This window comes from Megascapheus bottae, chromosome 1, assembly GCF_031878675.1.
Source record: "Megascapheus bottae isolate mThoBot1 chromosome 1, mThoBot2.hap1, whole genome shotgun sequence".
In the NCBI taxonomy this organism is placed as follows: Eukaryota; Metazoa; Chordata; class Mammalia; order Rodentia; family Geomyidae; genus Megascapheus; species Megascapheus bottae.
Genome location: NC_143509.1, coordinates 36809547 through 36814715, shown reverse-complemented (window position 1 = coordinate 36814715; position 5169 = coordinate 36809547).

Sequence of the window (5169 nt, the reverse complement as noted above, 5' to 3'; positions counted from 1 at the left end):
AGAAATATTTTCTACTGGATTGTGTACTACTCTTTATTTGGGGGATATTCTAAGAAATTAAGTGTTTCTGCTCTGAAGCACTTTGAACCATGGTGGATTCTTTCTAGAAATGTAATACTGTAAGACTGTGATATAACTAGCCACCTAGTCATGAAATCGCCCTCCCAAATATTACATAGAAAATATTTTCTCTTTTAATTGCATTATAAAAGGAGTTAATATAATTACACAAGCAAGTATTCAGTGACTTATCATCCTAATATTGGTGGAACAAATACTGTGTTGAAACTCAGAGTTGCTGTGTAATGTTGAATCAGCAGCACAGTTTTGGAGAAGAGTTATGTTTTCCCTTTTATCCTTTGAAAATCTGATGTATCCAAGTATAACTTTTAATTCACTATTGTTAGTTCCTATTTCCTCTGAAGTATCTGTGTGGTTGCTATTTAGTTTAATTCATTTGGGCTGTTATGTAAAAGCAGTGACTTTTAGTTTGAGTAATGTATAAGCAATAAACATTTACTTCTGATAATTGTAGAAGCTAAGATGTCCAAATTCGAAAGGACAGCAGTTTCATTGTCATGTTTGTGGCATGTACTTCCTGAATCCTTACACAGTAGAAGGAAGGAATGAGTTCCCTCTACCCTCTTATGTAAGGCAGTGATGGCATTTAGAAGAGTTGTGTAGTGATAACCTAATCATTTCCCAGATATGCCACCTCCCAATAAGACTACTACAGTGGGAGAGAAGTTTTAATATATGAATAAAGAAGGGCACAAAAATGTTCAGACTATAGCACTATTTCTAACCTACAATTGTGTGTATGTGTGTGTGTTTGTGTGCAAGCACACGTGCACATGCACCACTAGAACTAGAGCTTGGACTGGGGTCTGGGCACTGTTCCATAGTATTGTACATCAAGGCTGGTGTTTTACCACTTGAGCCACAGTTCCATTTTCAGTTTTTTTGTAATTGGAGATAGGAGTCTCAAGGACTCTCCCACGTGGGCTGGCTATGAATCACAATCCTCAGATCTCAGCCTCCTGCATAGCTAGGATTGCAGGTATGAGCCACTATAGCCAATCATAGTCATAATTTTTAATTAAAGCAATGAGCAATCATGAATTACTTAAGATAAATAAACAGCTCAAGTAATAAGCCACATATTGATCATTCCCTTTGAACAAACAATATACCAAGTGCTAGGGGAAGTAGAGAAGTGCATGAGTCCCTCTTTGCTGGTTATGCTTGTCTGTCACTCAAACTATTGCAATCATTCCCCATTTTTCTCTGTCTCACTTTGTTCTGGAAGAGGCTGACATTTATAAATAGCATACCTGGGTGCCCTTGTCCCCGGGGCTTGGCCAGGGGAAGCAAGAAGTTGAAACACTGAGTAGAAGTCAGTTTATATTTCAGGTTCTTCTCACCTGGCCCCACTCTGGAAAAGACTGCTTTAGGTTCCTCTTCATGTTAGGAACTCATTTCTCTTTGGAGACTCACTAACCAGTCCTTCACAAGAAGTCCCTACATCAAATCTAGGGTCTAGAATTACTTCTGACTATTCCTAGTGTCTGAATACCTGAAGATTCACCGTTGATTTCTACAACTCACTCCAACTTTTGCAAATAGGCCTTAGCAGGTAAACAAATACTGTAGAATTGATGCCTTTGACAGGATGGAAATATTTCATATCTTGAGAGATGGATAGTGATCCCACATATATGTATATAAGATACATAGAGCATCAGCTAAATGATATAAAAAAAATTATACAAGCTAAGTGCCAGATGACTATCATGGATTCTATGGAAACAAGGCAAAGAAAGAGTTTAGAGAAGATGAGATTTGAACCAGCAATAAAGGATGCAGTGGAATGAGAGACATCATCATTGTGCCCAGAGTGGAAGGGTAAGGAAAGTACTGGTAGAGATTTCTTTGACATCTATCAAAATAATCATTTTCTTTATTTCACTTTCTTTGTGTTCTTCCTCAGGTAATTTAACCTAAATTAATTGGTAGGTGACCATTTAAAATCAATTATTCAAAGGAATTTCTCTACTCAATGACTTCCATTTTCCTTGAAGATTTAAATCCAAACAAAATATATCTGATTTCTTAAGCATCTCCTTGGAATTGCCATGACATCATCTCAGATACTCTCCCATATTGAGACTTTGCAACACTTCATCTATATCAATGAGCCTTACACAACTATTTATTTTCCACTTAATCAGTTTAGTCCTTGGAGCCTAAACTTCACTAGGAAACTAGTTGAGGGAAAGAACGGTATTCATTCAAACTCTCTTGGTTCATTGAACCAATTAAGAATCAGAAAAGATAGGCTCCTTAGTTCTTGCTGACACTTTAAAATGTTTGTTTTAATTGCAACAAATTTAAAGAGGATATCTGGAGCATGAATGGGATATTCTTCTCTCTGTTCACTTCAAACGCTGTTCAGACTACCCTTGCTGATTAAAATAACTTCATCACACATTGCACTTGGTTTCTAAAATGGGTTTTATCATATCCCTCATGAAAGATCGTTAAAAAAAATCAGGCAATGATAAAAAACAATGACAGAAAGACTGAGTATCTGATGTACAGTAGCGATGAACAGAAATAAACTTAAATTTTAGGTTATTGAACTAAGCTAAGTGTGTAGAAAAGTTGCTGACAGCCAGGAAATAACTACACAAAGTCAGCCATTTCTCAGCTTATATTGTAAAATATAAATACACTAAACACTGAGAGAGTTGTAGAGGGATTTCACTATTTTAGGCCCGTCTGAGCACACACAGTTGTATGGTTCTAAAACACAGGGTTCAACATTCATAACAAGGAGAATAAAATTTTAAAAGAAAACCATTTATAGCAAGAAGAGAAGGGAAAGAAACCATGAAGTAACATAATTGCACAGACCTCTAACATGCAAAAATAATAGTAATAAGTTATATATACATGTAAAGTCATTTATTAATCAATGTAACAAATACTAACCAATGAGAAGCACTGTCCATTGGTATTTTAGTATATGTGATTATGATGGTCTTGGGTTTTTGTTCTTTTCTTTGTTTTTGTTTGGTTGTGGGATTAGAACTCAGGGTCTGGACACTGTCCTTGACTTTTCTGCTCAAGTCTCATTAGTGCTCTACCACTTTGGGCCACAGCTCCACTTCTATTTTCTGGTGATTTATTGGAGGTAAGAGTCTCATGGACTAATCTCTCATCTCTTTTGCTGTCCCTTGGTTATCTCATATTGTTACAGTATCTCACTTTGTTACCTGATATATCGGATATATTTGTATTTGGTTATTTGAAATTGGATAGGAAACGGGGGAAAACAAGATGAGGGGTGGGGGTGGGGGGAGGGAAATGGGGACCAAGACATGTGAAAGGGTATCAATACATGGGAATTAATGCACCATCTATCTGGCAAATATCATGTAACCCTTCTATTAATTACAATAAAAATATATGAAAAAAAGAGTCTCATGGACTTTCTGACCAGGCTGGATTTGAACAGTGATCCTCAGATCTTAGCCTCCTAAGTAGATAGGATTATAGGCATGAGCCACCAATGCCCAGCATATTTTTGCATTTGTTTTTCAACATAGGATGTTTTTGTTCCCTGCCATCCACAAGCCCACATTCCTTTCATTTTGTGTTTGGAAAAAGGGAGTGTTGTAGGCGACATCACTCTGCATGTATGATACAGGTTCTTTCCAGGTAGGTCAGAGCCTAAGGACTTCACTTTTCTGATTTCCTCATTGTTACAATTGGCAACAATGCTCTCTGCAATGTCTAAGCAATGACATCACTTGTGATCATTTCAAAAGGTAAATTTGACTTTCCCTCTTCCACGAATATATTATTTGTTAAATCGGTTATCATTTATTTTATGTACTCTTGTTATTTTCTTAGCCATACTAGGGACTTTGAAAGAAAATAAAGCAGAATCCCCAACCTCAAAGAGCTTAGCAAATAGTTTATTGGATTAAGACCAAGGCACATGAAATAAACCTAACAAAAATACAGGAATCTGTAAAGTTCAGGAAATGCTCTAGGTAGGTACAGTCCTCCAGACCCTCCAATGCCAAGCTTATTTTTATTTCCAAGTGGTGCTGGCAGGACTGGTTAAGCACCTGCAGAAAACTAAAGTTGGATCCTTCTTTGTCACCCTGCACTAGAATTAACTCCAAATGGATCAAAGACCTCAAGGTAAAAGCCGACACCCTAAAAACTTTACAAGAAGGAATAGGAGACACACTAGGCCTCCTTGGCACGGGTCGAAACTTTCTCAATAGGGACCAAGAAACACAATAAATCAGAGAAAGGCTGGATAAGTGGGACTGCATTAAACTGCAGAGCTTTTGTATGGCAAAGGACATAGCTAGTAAATTAATTAGGAATCCTACAGAATGGGAGAAGATCTTTACTAACCATACAATGGACAAAGGCCTCATATCTAAAATAGATCAACAGCTAAAAAAATTGAATCACTCCAAAACTAACTTCCAAAGTAACAACCATCCCATTAAAAGATGGGCCAAAGACTTAAAGAGAGTCTTGTTTTCATATATTTTATTGTAATTAATAGAAGGGTTACATTATATTCACCAGATAGAAGGTGCATTACTTCACAAACATTGATACCCTTTCTCATATGATGGTCCCCATTTCCCTCCTCCCCTCCCCCCGCTCATCTTGATTTCCTCCCTTCCCTATCCAATTCAAATAACCAATTACCAAGCTTATTTTTATTAAGGAATTCTCTCACATACCTGAGAGTGTGAAAATTTTATTGATTTCCTCTTATGAGCCTACTATCCTGGCATAAAATTACTGGTCACCGGCCTATTTCATATCCTTCATCCTCCTTCTTTTATTTCTCCCTGATACATAATGTATCCTCTCCTGTAGCTCCCACCATCTGGATCAGACTTTCTGCCTCCCTGGACCTCATTATGTTCTTGTTCTCTAGAGCTATCTCTTCCCTGTTTCCTATGACTCATAACCTTTTATTAACAAACAATTAATTCTTTGCTCTTCCAGTGATTCCTGTTCTCTTTTTTTCCCTTACACACACATACTCACAACGTAAATCTGTTCTTAGTCCCACCAATGTCACTCACCATGCAATTATTTCTTCATAGCACTCAACGCCTGAAATGT